At 39.7% G+C, this 18,147-nt stretch overlaps 1 protein-coding gene across 3 annotated transcripts in view; it reads right to left on the reverse strand.

Moving 5' to 3' along the window:
* Nucleotides 1-264: 264 nt before the first annotated feature.
* LOC113033278 (leucine-rich repeat transmembrane neuronal protein 4) overlaps nucleotides 265-18,147 on the reverse strand; it is a 61,896-nt gene continuing 44,013 nt past the window's right edge. For 2 of the 3 annotated variants that reach the window (XR_013912514.1, XM_026186930.2), the window contains one exon: nucleotides 265-5,319. The gene's annotated coding sequence lies outside the window, so the exon portion shown is untranslated. Of the gene's footprint in view, nucleotides 5,320-5,927; nucleotides 6,195-18,147 lie in introns of those variants that run through there. The other variant, XM_080308910.1, reaches the window with a different exon arrangement.

Below are 18,147 nucleotides of genomic sequence, written 5' to 3' on the forward strand. Positions count from 1 at the left end.
AAGCGAGTGCAGTATATGCAGTCTATCAGCGTCATTAAACTGTTCCGTGTGCACGGCTACAGAGCAATAAATCCTCAAGCAGCATGAATCTGTCGTGTGTCAGAGCCTGTTGTCATAAGCAGATATATCTTCTGCGCTGCCTGCTTTATTTTTCTTTCTTTCTTTCTTTCTTTCTTTCTTTCTTTCTTTCTTTCTTTCTTTCTTTCTTTCTTTCTTTCTTTCTTTCTTTCTTTCTTTCTTTAAACAGAGGAACACCAGGCAGAGCATGATCAAAATGTCTGTTATTGAGGAACTGTTGAAAATCGGACATACACATGTGCCGCTGTACACAATCAATGCGTCATTCATTTGTTCTTCATGATGCCAGATGACTTGTTTTATACAATCAGCGTTAAAATATTCAGAGTACAGCTAATGCATGACTGGAGATGGATACAGTATTGATAATGACAGAATATTGTACATCCCTGGACATTTCTATTCAAACACATCGAAAACAAAATGTATAATAAATATAAATTTTCTCAGTACAATTTAATCTGTGATGTCACATGTTCAAAAACAGTTTTTAAAAAAAAATCAATATTGCAAAAAGCCTCTCAACAATTGACCGTTTGCTAAGCCCTATCCCCATCCATTACTGTTGCATTAGAGTTTAGGGGCTAATCTACTGTTAAATCATCGCTGTTATTTTTCAATCACTGGGTTCTTAATTTCACATGAATGCACACAAGATGCCCCTGCAAGCAATGGCTTGGCCAGCTAAAATAAACAGATCTTCATAGCTGCTGCTAGCTAACTACTTTAGTAAAAATTTAATAGCTATATATTATTTTGATGAGTTTCTTAAAAGATAATTTAGATGCAGTTCAAACATAGTCAACATTATACTTTAAACTTAAGAATTTTTCTTTAACTCAAATAAAGGAAACCAAAATATACATATACACTATGTGGACAAATGCACAGAGCTACCTTGTACACATAAACATGAACAGCCATATCACGAAGCTCCTGGTACACAACTTTTATGCTGATGTTAATGTCAGAGGAGGGTTGTAACTCTGGAGTAAGCATAGTGTTGGAGACCTTTACACAGTATGCAGCTCAGCACTTGGCAACCCCACTTTGTAACTCTGCAATAATACCACTTGTGAAATCTGTAGGAGGGAAAGAATTTCATACAAGTGACTTTTTGGTGGCTCCAGCGAAACTTGAAGCACTATGGAACAACTTTATTAGCTGACCAACGTGTTTCAGCTTGTGGCCTTTTTCAGGGTCATTACAAAATACAGTTTGTGTTTAAATAAATAAAGAAATCCAAGTGAACCAATCACACATAAACAAGCTGACCAACCAGCATTTAAGGGGGTGGTACTGGCTGACTCTGGACTGAAAATCACCCCACATATCCAAAAGTAGTTCATTCTCAAAGGTCCTAACTAGATCTCTCTTTTTCCTGATGAAGTTAATTTTATCACCTCTTTGACTGGGCTTCATGGCGTCAATGCCAATAAAAAATAAAGCTCACCATGAAGCATTCTGGATATTTTGTTTAAAGAGTTTATTTCCTATATTTATTTCCTACAGGTATGAATGCAGGTCTATTAATGAGTTTCTGCGAGTTACACTATTTTGCTTTATGTTCTTAATTAGATTTTCAAAGACCTTTAAAAAAAAACATCCATCCATCCATCCATTCGCTTCCGCTTATCCTTTCCAGGGTCGCGGGGGGGGGGGCTGGACCCTATCCCAGCTGTCATGAGGCGGTGGTACACCCTGGACAGGTCGCCAGGGTGTACCACACAAGGCTAACACACAAGGACAGACAACCATTCGCACTCACATTCACTCCAGCATTTACACCTATGGGCAATTTAGATTTTTCAATTAACCTATCCCCACTGAAAAACCAAGAAACCAAAAACCTTTTATTGTAATGATAATTGCTGTTAACTAGTTCAAATTTTTTATTATGGAGTTAATAATTTTTTTTAAATCATTTTTTGAAAGTTGAACCAGAGCCAACCAGTCAGCCAGTACAACACGTTCTTGTTCCCAAAGTGTAACATATTACGCTATGTGACAAATCATCGGTATGTTACCCGTTTGGTCACCCAACATATTCCTATGTTATGCGTTAGGAAACAGGAGGAAACATGAGAATCGTTTGGACTCAATCTACACATGTACATTTATTTTACTTTCTCATCATGAATCGCGTTGGAAAACTCTATCTAACACGGGGCGATCGTGGCTCATGAGTTCTGAGTTCGCCTTGTATTCGGCCCCGGCTCGGACAGTCTCGGTCGTTGTGTCCTTGGGCAAGACACATATCGCGCCATTAGCCAGAAGGGCCGATGGCAGAAGACTGACTGCTTCTGTCAGTCTGCCCCAGGGAAGCTGTGGCTACTGTAGCTTGCCTCCACCAGCTTGTCTCCAGTGTGTGTGAATGGGTGGATGTGTAAAGCGCTTTGGGGTCTCTAGGCGGGACTAATAAAAGCGCTATACAAATACAGGTCATTTACCATATTTACCATTTAACACAATTATTGTTATGGTTAGGATTAAGGTTAGGTTTAGGGCTGGAATACACGGCTGGAAGCTTCATTCTATGGGATTTCATCCGCAATCCGCCGCGTATCATAGGGACGTGACAAATCGTCAGTATGTTATGTGTCGGTAATAAGAATGCCTTGGCTAGTACCACCCTCTTAAATGCTGATTGGTCAGCTTGTTTCTGTGTGGTTGGTTCACTTGGATTTCTTTCTTTATTTAAACACAAACTGTTTAGTATTTTGTAATGACCCTGATGAAGGCCACAAGCCGAAACGCGTTGGTCAGCTAATAAAGTTGTTCCATAGTGCTTCAAGTGTCGCTGGAGTCTTCACGCCACCAGATCTTTGTCCTTCTCAATGCACCTTGGAAGCAGGTGAAGTTGTGCCAGAAATATTTGGACACTGACTTTTTGCAATGGCAGCATCCAATTACAGCTCCATGCTTGAGATCAGTGAGGATTTAAAAAAAAAAATCTATTGTTTCACAAATGATTTGCACCTAGCTATGATTTGCATAGCTAGGCGCTTGATTTTATACACCTGTATAAAATTCTGGAAACACCCGAATTAATAAATTGAAGCATGTCTCCCCAAAACCTTTGTCCATATACTGTTATAATATTATATTAAGCGCCCCCTCCTGTGTTTATTTAACTCTTTAGTCTTACTTCTTTTGCCTGTTGGTATAGCTAGCTATTTACGTAGATTTAATTAAATCAATCAGACGTGTAGCAGGACTGAGCTCCTAATATTACTCTACAATATGCTGAATCAGTATTCAGGACCAACTTCTGGGGACTTGTGTAGTGAGCTTGCCTAGTTGTGGGACGCTAAACCCCAAACAGTTTAGTTAACTAATTTTCATTGGCCTCAAAGGTAAAACTGTGTTACTATTACAACTGTATCATAACTGCTTATTGCCGTAAGCTGGGCATGCTATCATTCACATCATATACTTAATAATCTCCTTAAATGGTGAGTGTTGATTTCGCTGGTTAGCAGTTCAAAATGTGCAGAAAACCAAAGCTCAGAAGGTCTGCTGCACATAGTTATTGTAGATAAACTATTATTTGACAATTGTTGTTTACTGGACAGGTTTAGCTAACGGTCAATTCCCAGCAGAAAAACAAATGTATACTTTTATATCACAATAACCTTTTACCAATTTCATCGTAAACTGTGTCTATGTTAAGAACATAGAACTGCTGCGTTGAACAATATTCAGGATATTAATTGGGTGATCTGTACACGTTTTCCTTCCCTGAAAGTAAAATAGCCTAGAAGTGTATGAGTTCAGCGAGTCGAGCTTACTGTATCACATCAGATACCACACAGTCACAGAAGAAGAAAAGCAAGAGAAGTTACCATCAGGGTCTTGATCAATAAGGCAAAAACCAAACACACATCATTATCAGACAGTCCTGCCTGTGCTGTGCACTGTGCTCTGCAGTTTAAACCACCTACACAGCTGGCAAAGTACAGTAGACAGTTGTTTGGGTTGATACCGCTGAACTTGATGAATGACACTGTTTCCGGTCATTTAGCACAGTTTATTTGCCATATATTATATTGTAGCATTTTGTAAAAAGCACACGTGTAGATATGCAAGTGTACAATCAGATAATTGGCTGAATAACACATTATAAAAACCAAAAACCATTAGCCACATAAGTGATTTAAATGAAGGATGAAAAGTAAACATCTGAACGTCCCAGTGCACCAAGCTCTGTACTTGGTGTTTATTTTTCCTCTGTTTATTTCTCAAATGAATAAGAACGTGATCAACATCACAAATCATTAAGCAATTCAAAAGTCACCATGTAAACTATACTGACTGCCAGCAAGATGTGTGGGCTGTACATTTTATAAAACAATTACTGTCCGCTATTTTCGGACTTGTTTCTCTTGTCTTGGGTAATTTCATTGGAGAGGCTCATTTCTCGAAATGAAAAAAGCTACAGGGACTTGAGTTTGAGAGAGACCTCTGGCTGACAGCATGATCAGAAAAAAGAAAAAAACAAAACAAAACAGTAGAAACCCTTTCAGCTTGGTCGAGCTTTCGTTTGTTCAGCTACTCAGTTGCTTATCATGCTGTTTCCCCCTGCTCTGTTTACAACGTTTTGCATTTTGATTACTTTACCTGCACAGCAGAGGGGTGTCCACGTTATGAGAAGTCAAGGAAATATGTTTAATAAGATTAACAAATCATGAAATTATTATCTTTAATACTCCCCAAGAGGCAAAGCAGAATGCAGAAAGTCATGCTGAAGTTCAGCCTCCTTTGCTAATTGAGGACATTGAGGGTCAGGTAGGTCAGAAGCTCACTAATCAAAACTGCTGCTCCCCTTTATTTCCACTGAGAAATATTTTCATTTTCATTACCCTGGTTCCAGGATGCTCTGCAGTAAATTAATTGTCTCCTTTGCTTCTTTACCAGTCCCAGCTTCCTCCCACACAGCCTTTCATTTCGTATGAGCAGTTCTGTGATTATGTGCAGCTGACGTACAGTAGTTTGGAGACAGAGCCTCGTGGTGTGCACAGCTCAGTGGTGGTGGGAGTGGGTCTGGGGGCAAGGCAGCACAGGCTTTGAGGGGAGGGCAGCCATTAGGCTGGGTTGGTACAATGCTGGCCCTGGACCTCCCTGCGCCTGAGTGGAGGGCTCCATGCCCACATTGAGGTGCAGTGACAGGTGGGTATGGCAGTAATCCAGAACAGACTGCTCACACCTGTACAATGTCAGAGCACTCAGCTGCCGCGGTACCTAGACAGAAACAGAAAGTAGAGGGAAAGAAGAAGCACACGTAAGGGTAAGGCTTTTAAAACAGCTAGAAAAAAATCCTTAGAATATTTGGAATTGGCTTAATTTACTTCATGGTGCCATGGCACAGCTCTGTCATTAATGCAGCCTTGGCCGATAATACAGCATGCGCCCCAAGACCTGAAATCTGTGGCGCTCAAACACCCACTTTCAGGAGTGATTTATATGCAAGATGAAAGCCTTAAGCAAGAGTGCACACATATTTTCTGCCCTCTTTTAAATGGAGTCAAGGCTCCATTTAGAAGAGAGTGCTTATTACATTACAAGCACTTTGCTGATTCAAAGACCCCTCTTCGCTTTACGTGCTACCGCGGTCTGAATTCTGTCAATTAAACGAGATAAAGCTGCATCACAGCCTGTGCAATATTGATATTAATATCCTAATGTATATTCATATATATATATATATATATATATATATATATATATATATATATATATATATATATATATATATATATATATATATATATACACACACACACACAGTGGGGAGGAATAATTATTTGATCCCCTGCTGAATTTGTAATTGTAAAAACGATCAAAAGAAATAATTTTTATGGTACTTTTATTTTAATTCAATTCAATTTTATTTATATAGCGCCAAATCACAACAAAAGTCTCCTCAAGGCGCTTCATAGATACAGAGAAAAACCCAACAATCATATGACCCCCTATGAGCAAGCACTTTGGTGACAGTGGGAAGGAAAAACTCCCTTTTAACAGGAAGAAACCTCCGGCAGAACCAGGCTCAGGGAGGGGCGGCCATCTGCTGCGACCGGTTGGGGTGAGAGAAGGAAGACAGGATAAAAGACATGCTGTGGAAGAGAGACAGAGGTTAATAACAGATATGATTCAATGCAGAGAGGTCTGTTAATACATAGTGAGTGAGAAAGGTGACTGGAAAGGAAAAACTCAATGCATCATGTGAATCCCCGGCAGCCTACGTCTATTGCAGCATAACTAAGGGAGGATTCAGGGTCACCTGGTCCAGCCCTAACTATATGCTTTAGCAAAAAGGAAAGTTTTAAGCCTAATCTTAAAAGTAGAGATAGTGTCTGTCTCCCAAATCCAAACTGGAAGCTGGTTCCACAGAAGAGGGGCCTGAAAACTGAAGGCTCTCCCTCCCATTCTACTTTTAAATACTCTAGGAACAACAAGTAGGCCTGCAGAGCGAGAGCGAAGTGCTCTAATAGGGTGATATGGTACTACAAGGTCATTAAGATAAGATGGGGCCTGATTATTTAAGACCTTGTATGTGAGGAGCAGAATTTTGAATTCAATTCTGGATTTAACAGGAAGCGTCAATGAGTGAAATAAGTATTTGATTCCCAACAATCCAACCAAAACTCTCTGACAGATTGGCTCATATGACACTTCAATTACAATCAATCAATAAATTACAGATACTCTTGATCTCAACTCATTATATTTACATCATTTATATACAGCATGGCTGTACACAGCGTCACCAACAGCTCCACCATTATGGATAAAACCAAAGAGCTGTCAAGGATTATAGATTATAGACCTGCACAACACCATCAGCAAGAAGTTTCTTAAGAAGGTGACAACTGTTTGGTGCTATTATAATTCAGTATGTATTTATAATAATCAATAATTATTTCCCCCACTGTATGTGATTGTACAGTCTACAGAAACATTCACATAACAACAGAAAGAACACGTGCAGAACAACTTTTCAGCTTTAATACTTCCTCTAAACCTAGAGTCATGTAAACATACATAACACCATTTTTTTTTTCATTGACTTTCACAATATCCTCAGGAATAAAATCACATTATCAATCATTACAATGTAATCTTTCCTCATGTGTAGGATAAAGAATGGAGAATATATTCAAAGTCCTTGTGAGAAAAATCCCAATTCGCTGTAATCTTAGTTGTGGGCAGTACATCTATTGTAAAATATGCTGTCTTGGATTATTTTATTGGATCACAAAAGGATTTGCTGAAAGCTGATTTGATGCAGAAATGGCTTTCAGATAGGTTCCTCTTTATCTCGTTGGGTCAAGATTCATAGTGCCGTCACCATTCAGACCCTTAAATTTCAAATAACGGCTTTCTAAAGGTTATGTTTTCCTTTTCGGAAACGATATGACTCGGTTTGTTCTCCACTCTAATGGGAAGATTAGTTGAAAACACTCCATTGTCTAATTCAACAGCTGAACTTTGCACACTACATAGAGGACTCGATAAAAAATTCATGAACAACAATGCTCTGAATGCAAAATGAGGTAAATGCGGGGGAACCGGATCTGTGAGTTCTCGGTACAGACTGCCAAAGGAGAAAGGCTACACCGTGAACTTGTTTCTCCAATTATTACAATAGTAAAAGTCAAACACGTAAGCAGTGAAGTGGATATAAATTTTTCCTGGTTAGCTGGTCAAACCAATAGCCCTTTCCTTCTTTGCAGAAGTAATTGGCAGAGCACCCACAACCTTTGCCTCTACAACACTTTCTTGCCTCCTATGTTTAACTTCACCAGTTAATTCCACATGAAATCCAAAGGTACCATAAAACAAACTGAGCTGCAGTTGCAGAGACTATAAAAGGCTTTCTTGGCCTTTGCGCCTATCCACCAGGGACCTGTACAGATCTGTAATTACAAAATAAATACACCTTTAGAAAGGAATAGTGCTATAATCATATAGGTCTCATCATTGTTAACAGCATCAGTAGTTCAGATATCACAAAAAGACCTGAAAGAGAAATGGTAAATGGGCACCATTTACACAGTGCTTCTTCAGTCTTTCTCACTACGTGGTGCTTTACACTACAAGCCACACTCAGCCATTTCCACGCACATTCATGCACTGCTCTCTCACAGACACCTATGAGACTCTGAGGGCTGCTGAGTATCTTGCCCAATGACACTTCGACATACACACTGAGGACCTCGGGATCTTTCAATTAGCGGAGGGCCTGCTCTATCTCCTTCGAGATGCCACAGCCACCCCAAAATCTTCTTATGACCTCTAAAACAGTTTGAGGCTTGTGAAGGATTTGTGACATTCAATGGGAAATGCAAATAGTTAAAAGAAAAATGCAAACCTAAGCATTGAGAGAGACTCCTCTTTTGTCATACAGATAGAATTATTTATTCACTGTCTACAGTCTAATTTTTGGTATGTGTTTGCAAGTCAATCTTTATACAGAGTTTTAAAGTTGCATCTTTGTGGGCTGGATATAAAATGTACTGATTATTCAAATGGTGCCAAAGTCAGATTCATTTTTCTGTTTGACCAGAGGGTCCAGCGTGGTACAGCAAGTGTGGAGATGCCTCAGTGAAAACCATAGACATAGGTAATTATATGCCACCCAACACATAGGCATATTACAATAAACACATACATTACAACAAACCCACAACAATTTCAAAACAACCACGCTGCATTTGAACCTTTCCCCTGTTATTTATTGCCACCTCCTCAAACACTTTAATCATTTGCAGCCTTTTCCAGCACTTCACTCACACTGTCACCTACTATAGCTTATATAAAGAGCACTCACTAAGTTTCTATTCGTGGGATGAAATGCCAAGAAATCCGGCTATGATTTCCATTTCACGGGCTCCATTTTTTTCTATTAAAACCCTCCACAGTATTTTTTCAATGACCATCAGGAATAGCTACAGCTTTTGTCTTGTAAAAAGTAGAAATAAAGCCACATGCTATACAGTTCATCTATGAATCCTTATAGTGGGCGTTCTACAGACACTGCACAGTTAAGCTCAGCAGAACCGTTTGTAACTGTTAAACACTCATCATTGAGAATAGTTTTCACTGAAACAGTGAGTGAAGTAGTGAGATGTGACACGTCAAGTAGTGGAGGCTTGGATTTTGCACTTACAGTATGAATCACCCTAATGATTTTTACTGAATATCTTTCACTCTACCCTATATTTTGGCACCCTCTCATATGAACTCTTCAACAAGACTAAGCGGCTGCACGAGCCCATAAAGCGCCATGTGTTAAAACAATGCAAAACATTAAGGCATATATTCTCTCAGGCAGCGGTGAAGCAAGAGAAATTCAATGCAGGATGTCCACTTTGAATAAAATCTGTGACACTGAAAGCTTATCACTAACCATTGTTAGTGATCAAAGTGAAAAATATCTAATCATTTGTGCTCATGGTTGTGAGCTAAAATGAAAAAATGCTACACTAATGCTACACACCTGCTCGGCATATATGTATTTGATTACCCTCTCTGGGCTTTTGCAGGATTAAAACTCACTGTTTATCTGTTTAGTTTATCATGTTAGTTAACATGTATTACTTGGCAGTAAACACAGAGGTTATTGGAGTACTATTACATGTATCTGGCCATAAAGCAACGAAATGGCAAACTGGTAATCTGACCTAATGGTGCAATTAAAGTTTAGAGCGGTCAACAAAGATTTTCCAATCTGTATTTTGGGAAAATTAATGTCTATACCACATATCATGACAAACTCTCCAGTATCGTACAGACTGTTCAAAACCAGAAAGAAATCAGGAAACGCTCCTGAGATATTTCAGTCTGAACAAAACAGGTGAAATGACTAACCATGCTGTGAGCCACGCAAACAGCTGTCCTCTAACTCAAAGGTCACTATCTGTGTACAATGTACTGGCGTCTAAATGGGCAGTTTGGCTTTAACTTGTCGTTATGAAATAAATGTTGACTGCAGAGTGAATGGCTACAGCCTAATGCAATCTGGGTTTTAACAGGCTACAGAAGGCTTCAGTCACACAAGCCTGGAGACCATTTGGCAACTGCTTCAGAAACCACCATTTGCTAGTAAAATGTTAGTTTTCCCTGACTGTGAGTGGTTGTTGGAGGCTACTGGCAGGCACTGTGAAATCAGCTGTTAAAGCCACAGTGGTGCAGTGAAACCTTCATCAGCTGATGAAATATGTATTCCCCAACTGATTGGCAAGCGGTTGCATTAAGTTGCTTACTGTAGTCCCAAAGAGTTATACCATGCAACACTAAAAGAAAAAAAGCCTGTCTGCAAATACTTACCTGCTTACAAAACTATAGTGAAACTGAAAAGCCTGTTGGTTTCAGCAGTAAGAGTTTTACTTTGGAAGAAAATATTTTCCTTTTTTGATTTTTGTTGCACTTTTAAGTTTTACTACTGCTCCATGGTTAATTAGCAAATGCTTGCAGTCAAGACAAAGTCATGCAAACTATGGGTGACTGTGGCAATCATGGTTCCAGGGGGACGTCAACCAGGCTCTAGGCTGGTGTAACTGAGGCCTAAACAGAATTTTCACTGAGGAATTGGTGCTTGGTAAAAAGTCTCCCAGAAACAAGAAGGTTTAATTGCCTAAGCAGAAGAGGTACTGCTTTGTTCCCCAGTAGCTAACAATAGCTTTCTCCATGTTGCTAAAATGTTAGGCATCAGACCAACTGCAGTAACATTTGAATTTAACATGCAACGAAAAAAGGAAGGCAAATAAGACAGAGAGGGAAAGTGGCAAAACCTGAAAATGTGAATCTCATACAGCCATTCATTCAATAGAGGAAGCTAGAAGACTTGATATTCAGTTGATATAGCTTCTACTACATCAAAGGAAAAAACAAAAAAACCTGCCTCTGTTTTCAGTCACTTTATGACAGTGGCGCGTGGGGGAGCAGTGCGGGGGAAGTTGTCTAACGCCACTTTAAATTAACCAGCTGATTTTTTTTCTCTTCCGCTGTTTTTGTTAAAGACAACAGCTTTTCTTTCACCCATTGTCAGCTTCTGTGGATAATAGCGTCCAATAATAACTAAAATACAAAATGTCAAAACAAAGTCACTTAACTTAATGTCATCTCCCTTCATAGGTCTGATGAAGCTGCTGCAGCTGGCGGTCATTAAGATTGGGATAAATGCTGTTTTGTGTTTAAACAGAACATTTCTGAGGTCAGCGGAACATCGAGCTCCATTTCCACAGAGCACAGAACCCTCTCCCTGCTCTTCACTGGCGATCTTTAATATCTGCATTGCCGAAGCGCTGATCTAAAACAGGATCAGTTTCATGTCTTTACACAGAGGAAAAGAGTAAAACCCTTTTTGGCGATCTAAGCTGACTTAGCATTCAGGTTTAATCAGGAATATTGGGGAAACGCTGGCTGTTACAGTTGGAGCTCTTAGAGAGGTGAGTCATTGGCTACCTCTGCTTGGATATTTGCCAACAGAGCTGCATATAGCTGGATTTCGCCTGAGGAATGATCGTCACCTTTCCTAACTTTAATGGGTCCTAAAGTCCCTTCCAATCTAGCTGTGCGCTACAAAAGCAGAAAAATATAAAATGAATTCAAATCTCTTGATTACAATAGCCATCTAAGAATAGCTCTGTTTCCTCCTGACAAGTGTACGCCGTTATTCAGTGAGTCACTGGCTACCGGCCAAGGTAATAGAGCGGACATCTGGCATCAGCCTGATCTTGTCTTCACTTTATGTTAACTGTTTAAACTGCAGCTTGACCTATTTACCCCGAAGTGAATTTCAGGAGAAGCGAACACGACAAGTGTCCTCCGCAGAGGCCGTTACCTCAACTACACCTTTAATTCAGGTACTTTTTGCTGTTTATATTGTACGGAGGTACATTTATACCTCGGGTTATTACATCCCATATTTATTTTCAATTTTTTCCCCCCACATCTTCCTCTCAGCTATGATTCATTGTTTATCACTGAAAACCTCTAGAGTTTAAAGTGTTAAGAAATTATCTTCTCAACTGTTGTGGGAATTGCTCTGGGCTTGAAGTGGTGACAGCTATTAGAATAAACAATAATGCCTTTTTTTCTTAGGTTCTTTTCTTTTCTTTCTGTTTAGTTGTGTGGCGTTGTGTACTGGGTATTGAGTGTTGATAACACAAAAAAGAGCAGTGGTTAACACTTCAGATAAGAGAGAAAATGAAATTGTTGGATGAGACGGAGACGACAAAAAACCTAAACGACAAAATAACAAAACACGGAGAAATTACCTAAACGGAAAGTTGGGGAAAATAAATGACTGTGTGGTTTTTCCACAGTCTGTGTGTGCAAAACATGAGTACTAAAATCCTCACCTCAAGCAATATGAAAAATTATTCACTACCTGGGCCGTTTTCTCCCAAGACTGCTCTGTGTGTGGTATTAAGTTGTCTCTGTGACATCTAGTGCTTTTGTACAGTTAGCACTGTCTGGCTAATGAAATGTAGAGTGGATTACACAGATGCCACAATATTTGGAATAGCTACAGTTTTCAAAGAAACATCAGGAATATGGTTCTTGGAAATACAGTATTATGAATGTACACTCAACAAAAATATAAACGCAACACCTTTGTTACTGCTCCCATTCCCCATGGGATGGACGTAGAGACCTAAAATTCATTCCAGATACACAATATAACCATCCCTCCCAAACAGTGGTCACAAATCAGTCCAAATGTGTGGTAGTGGGCACATCTGCTATATTGAGATAATCCATCCCACCTCACAGGTGTGCCACATCAGGATGCTGATCTGACATCATGAGTAGTGCACAGGTGTACCTCAGACTGCCCACAACAAAAGGCCACCCTGGAATGTGCAGTTTTGTCTCACAGCAAAATGCCACAGATGCCACAAGCAACGAGGGAGCGTGCAATTGGCATGCTGACAGCAGGAATGTCAACCAGATCTGTCGCCCGTGCATTGAATGTTCATTTCTCAACCATAAGCCGTCTCCACAGGCGTTTCAGAGAATATGGCAGCACATCCAACCGGCCTCACAACCGCAGACCTCGTGTAACCACACCAGCCCAGGACCTCCACTTCCAGCAGGTTCACCTCCAAGATCGTCTGAGACCAGCCACCCAGACAGCTGCTGGAACAATTGGTTTGCACAACCAAACAATTTCTGCACAAACTGTCAGAAACCATCTCAGGGACGCTCAACTGCATGCCCGCCGTCCTCATCGGGGTCTTGACCTGACTCCAGCTCGTCGCCGTAGCAGACTTGTGTGGGCAAATGCTCACATTCGATGGCGTCTGGCACGTTGGAGAGGTGTGCGCTTCACGGATGAATCATGGTTCACATTGTTCAGGGCAGATGGCAGCTGAGAATGTCCCAGTTCTTGCATGGCCAGCATACTCACCGGACATGTCACCCATTGAACATGTTCGGGATGTGCTTGACCGGCGTATACGACAGCGTGTACCAGTTCCCACGAATATCCAACAACCTCGCACAGCCATTGAAGTGGAGTGGACCAACATTCCACAGGCCACAATTGACAATCTGATAGACTCCATGCGACGATGTGTTGCACTGCATGAGGCAAATGGTGGTCACACCAGATACTGACCGGTTCTGGGTCCCCAGACCCCCAATACCGCAAAAAACTGCACATTCCAGGGTGGCCTTTTGTTGTGGGCAGTCTGAGGTACACCTGTGCACTACTCATGATGTCAGATCAGCATCCTGATGTGGCACACCTGTGAGGTGGGATGGATTATCTCAATATAGCAGATGTGCCCACTACCACACATTTGGACAGATTTGTGACCACTGTTTGGGAGGGAGGGTTATATTGTGTATCTGGAATGAATTTTAGGTCTCTACGTCCATCCCATGGGGAATGGGAGCAGTAACAAAGGTGTTGCGTTTATATTTTTGTTGAGTGTAGTTGATTTAAAAAAGCCCTTTTTTCTTTCCTGCTTCAATTCAGATAGAAGACTGTCTGTTCCTTGCTATAATCCATAGTGTTTAAGGTCAAATCTACTATATGTTGGACAGCAAAATATACAATGATAATAATAATATTACTATGATAATCAGAGTGTGTGTATGTCTGTTCCACAACTCCTCCTACATGGTCAGTTTAATCTAGAGTACCAGAATTGTCAAAATCTAAAAAGCTTTTAGAATTTTTTTGGCACTCTAGTCCTTACAAATTAAATGTATTATGTATAGCAGCTGATCTCAAACATTATCAGTACATTTGCATGTGTCTGTGAATTGTCTTCTTACTAATTATATAAGTTTTGTGTAGTAATTGCTCTCAGAATGAACACTGAACTTGCGTTACACGTACATTGTTGCCATTACATGTCTATTGTTATGTACTTGTATGTGCTTAAACAGTGAGGCCAATAATGCCTGTAACTGCTTATTTTGTCTCGTGGAATGAATATGTGTCTTGCAGAGAAGAATAAATATATTTATCTAATATTAATTTCTTTGGTTATTTTTGCCCTCTGACTACTTTCGTGATATGATGAAAATAAATATAATAAATTGATAATGGTAATGAAAACTTTATCTATATAGCGCATTTCATTATAAGTCAACTCAATGTGCTCAAATGAGAAAATGAAAACACCTGTGTAGGTTTTACAATGCCTCGAGGAAGTGAAAACAGGAAAAATGAACAAAACAAAATTAACATACATGTCTGGGCTTTTAATACAGGCGTGAAGCAAACAAGTGCCACAAGATAGTAAAAATAATAATAATGATAATAAGAATAATAATAGCTAGTAAAAAAATTCAAACTAGTAAATGCAAAAAAAAACCTATTTAAGAAGATTCAGAGGATTTTGTCTACTAAATTTCTGATTAAAGTTAATCCCAAGACTGGAAACAGTGTGTAACATTTGATTTTTGTATGGACGAAACCAGCTATAACAGTGGGCTTTAAAGACTTCCCCCTTATACAAGTCTTCATGCTCATCTAAGCTAGCTGTAGCCAGGAGCTTCAATTTCTCAAAGCATTGTCCTGACTCTAAGCAGCCTCCTAGCATCATAACCTTTCAGTGTAACTTCAGACTTTCTCGTGATTTTGGTGCTGCATTACAAATGTCACAGTTCTCCTGTAGAGCGCTCCGCTGACCCACTCGAAAACACTTTGCAGCAGATGCTAAAGAGGCCAGTGATCTGAACAGTACACAGCAATTAATTCTAATTCCTGAGCGATTAGCTTTGTGATGCTAATGAAAACATTCGCATAGGTGGTCCCCCTTTTGCACTGCTCTGAATGTAGGTCAAGCTGCAGCTAAATAATTCCCATTTGCGTGATAGGCAGCTGCACCATGCCAGCATGCCTCAGACTGGCACGGGAGGCATGAGCTCTCATTGGCATATTAACAACATCCGCCGCCCGAGCTGTGCTGCTGCTCTCTGTCAGCTGGATAATTCACTCAGTGGTCAACGCTGCGGTGAGAGAGCACAGACAAGCCTCTATTATCATTGCTGTCTATTAGGCTGCACACCCAAGGCTGCTGAATGGCATCCTAATGGCCATAAGACCCCCCTTCCCTGATTGTTGATGAACTGAAAAATAATTTCAGGATGAGCATTGCCGACATGAAGCTGATAACAAGTAGTCAGTAAGCTTAATTAAGCGGGACATACGGTACAGCAGAGGAAATGCATTGTTATGAAGGTCAGAAATGTGCATACAAGAGACAGAAGCTAAATTGTCCTTGGAGAATGTTTCATTTCATAAATCATGCAACATATATTGAACAAGATAGCAGGCGGTTAGCATCCTCCATATAGGGGTTTAGTAGCAATAAGGAGACCAGACGTTGACCTCCATCTGAGAGGCAACTAATAGTTTTACAATTTGATACTGCGTGTGCTAGAATTCCAGAAAGATCATCTTCTGCTGACTTTAATATTGACCATGTAATTACATTTCTATTTGAAAAGCATTTTGCATTTGTCAAAATAACCATAATCCTTCAGATGTGGGGATTTATCTCCTCCTAATGCTGCTCATCCCATTTTCTGCTCATCAATGTTGGCAATGCCTGCTGAGATTTACTGTTATTTACTGGAGGGACAATTTATGAGTCACTTCGTAGTCTTTTCTGATATATGTAGATATAAGTAACCTGAATATGGAAGCCAAGAAAATGTAGATGCATAGATGAATCCATATTCATCGAGAGGCATGCACTAAGCAGGGATGTGTGCTACACTGTTTGGTTCATTCTCCCCCGTTGACTGTTTTTCTCTCTCTTTACACTCCCACACACTTTCCTAAGTGCACATTCACACACACACACACACACACACACACACACACACACACACACACACACACACACACACACACACACACACACACACACACACGCACACTCTTTCAAGCACACACATTCAGTATGTACTGATGCTGCTTGTCAAAGCAGCCATTAAAAAAACCCAGTTCTAAAATGATAATAATAAAAAAAAAATCATTTCACTTCTAAGGTCACACCTCTTTACTTGAAACTGTGATGCATCATATAGTGTAATAAGATATTGCTAAAGATTCGTATTTAATTTATGTAGCTGATATCACACATGCAGTAAGGATAAACTCTGCTTTTATCCTGTAACATGTATTAAAGGCTATACACTGCTGTGAGAGGGAAAGAAAAATCACAGCAGAGGGTTTTCTCGCCATTTGAACAAAGGCCTAAAGTAAACCTTCTTGTTAGCATGCCAGACCCTCTAATGGATATCATTTGCAACAAGAAACTCCAACTGCTGTTTTTTTTTTTTTTTTTTTTTTGTATGTATAATTGCCACAAGTCAGAGCTGGTATTATTTAAATTGAAAAAATAGAGACCACGTTGGATTTGCTGGGGTATATATACAAATTTCTTTTAATTGCTTTGGACTTAATTCAGCGAGACAGGTCTCTAAATTTTTAATGCAGTCTAGTGATAATTAAAGCAAATGCAATAGGCTTTCTCATCAGTTAAAATGAACATAAAACACCTATGATTACTTTCAATAATTATTTTTTCTTTTTTTTCTGGAGAATGGATGCATGGGGAAGTTAGTCTTGATGGTGGAAATTTGATTGATTTGGTCTACTTTCATATGTTTTTGTCATAAATCTCTATAAGTTCTTCCCGACATCAAAGTGCAGACAGAGGAATTTAGCACCTACTGTAGCAGCATAGCTGGTTAACAAAGTAAAGCATCAGGACTCTGTGGTCATGTCCAGACTGGGTGAAAACAGAACCCCTGATTTATAGGAGCTGCTTTTCCATCAGTTAGTGCAATCAAGAGTGCATGGTGGACACTGCTAATGCTACTCTGTATCAAAAAATAACATTTGCAAATATCCGCTTAAAGCGTGATGGCAGTTTTCTAAAGAAAGTCCATTTTCATTTATAAGATATATCTTGGAGAAATAACAAAACAAGCAAGGGAGGTAACTAAAATTAGAAAAAGCTCCATATCAACAAAAGAAAAAGAAGTTTGTCAGGAAATGCATACAGTCAGTAATTCTTAAAGAAAGATGATTCAGTGCTGCACGGCCGAGCTATTTCATTGTCTGATGGATCTATAGTTTATCAGCCTTGCCTTGGCCGGGTGAAAAGCAGAGCTAATGCTGCAAAGCACAGATAATTTAGTAAGTTAAAGAAACATATAAAAGACTAGTGTATTCAATGGCAATATTACAGTCACCTTGGTTCAGACTGAATGCTCACTGACTGTGCGGATGGCTGCTGCAGAGAAGCTGGGCCAAATTTTGTTTGATTGAAAGATTGCACAGATACAGTGTGTACAGTTAAGTCCTGCCTTCCACTTATTTAAAACATCTTAACTCCATGGGAATCTGCTGATATGCAAGAACTGCAGGACATAAGAGATATGGTAATTTGCTCACATCTTATACCGATAGTCCAATTAAGCAACTGCATTTAGTAACAAGCCACAGAGCTCAGCCGTAACTTCTGTAAAAAGGATAAGTGAAGGTTTGGGCTTGAGGTTAATTTGGGGATTAGAGTTAAACGCATA

Source organism: Astatotilapia calliptera, chromosome 12 (genome assembly GCF_964374335.1).
Source record: "Astatotilapia calliptera chromosome 12, fAstCal68.1, whole genome shotgun sequence".
In the NCBI taxonomy this organism is placed as follows: Eukaryota; Metazoa; Chordata; class Actinopteri; order Cichliformes; family Cichlidae; genus Astatotilapia; species Astatotilapia calliptera.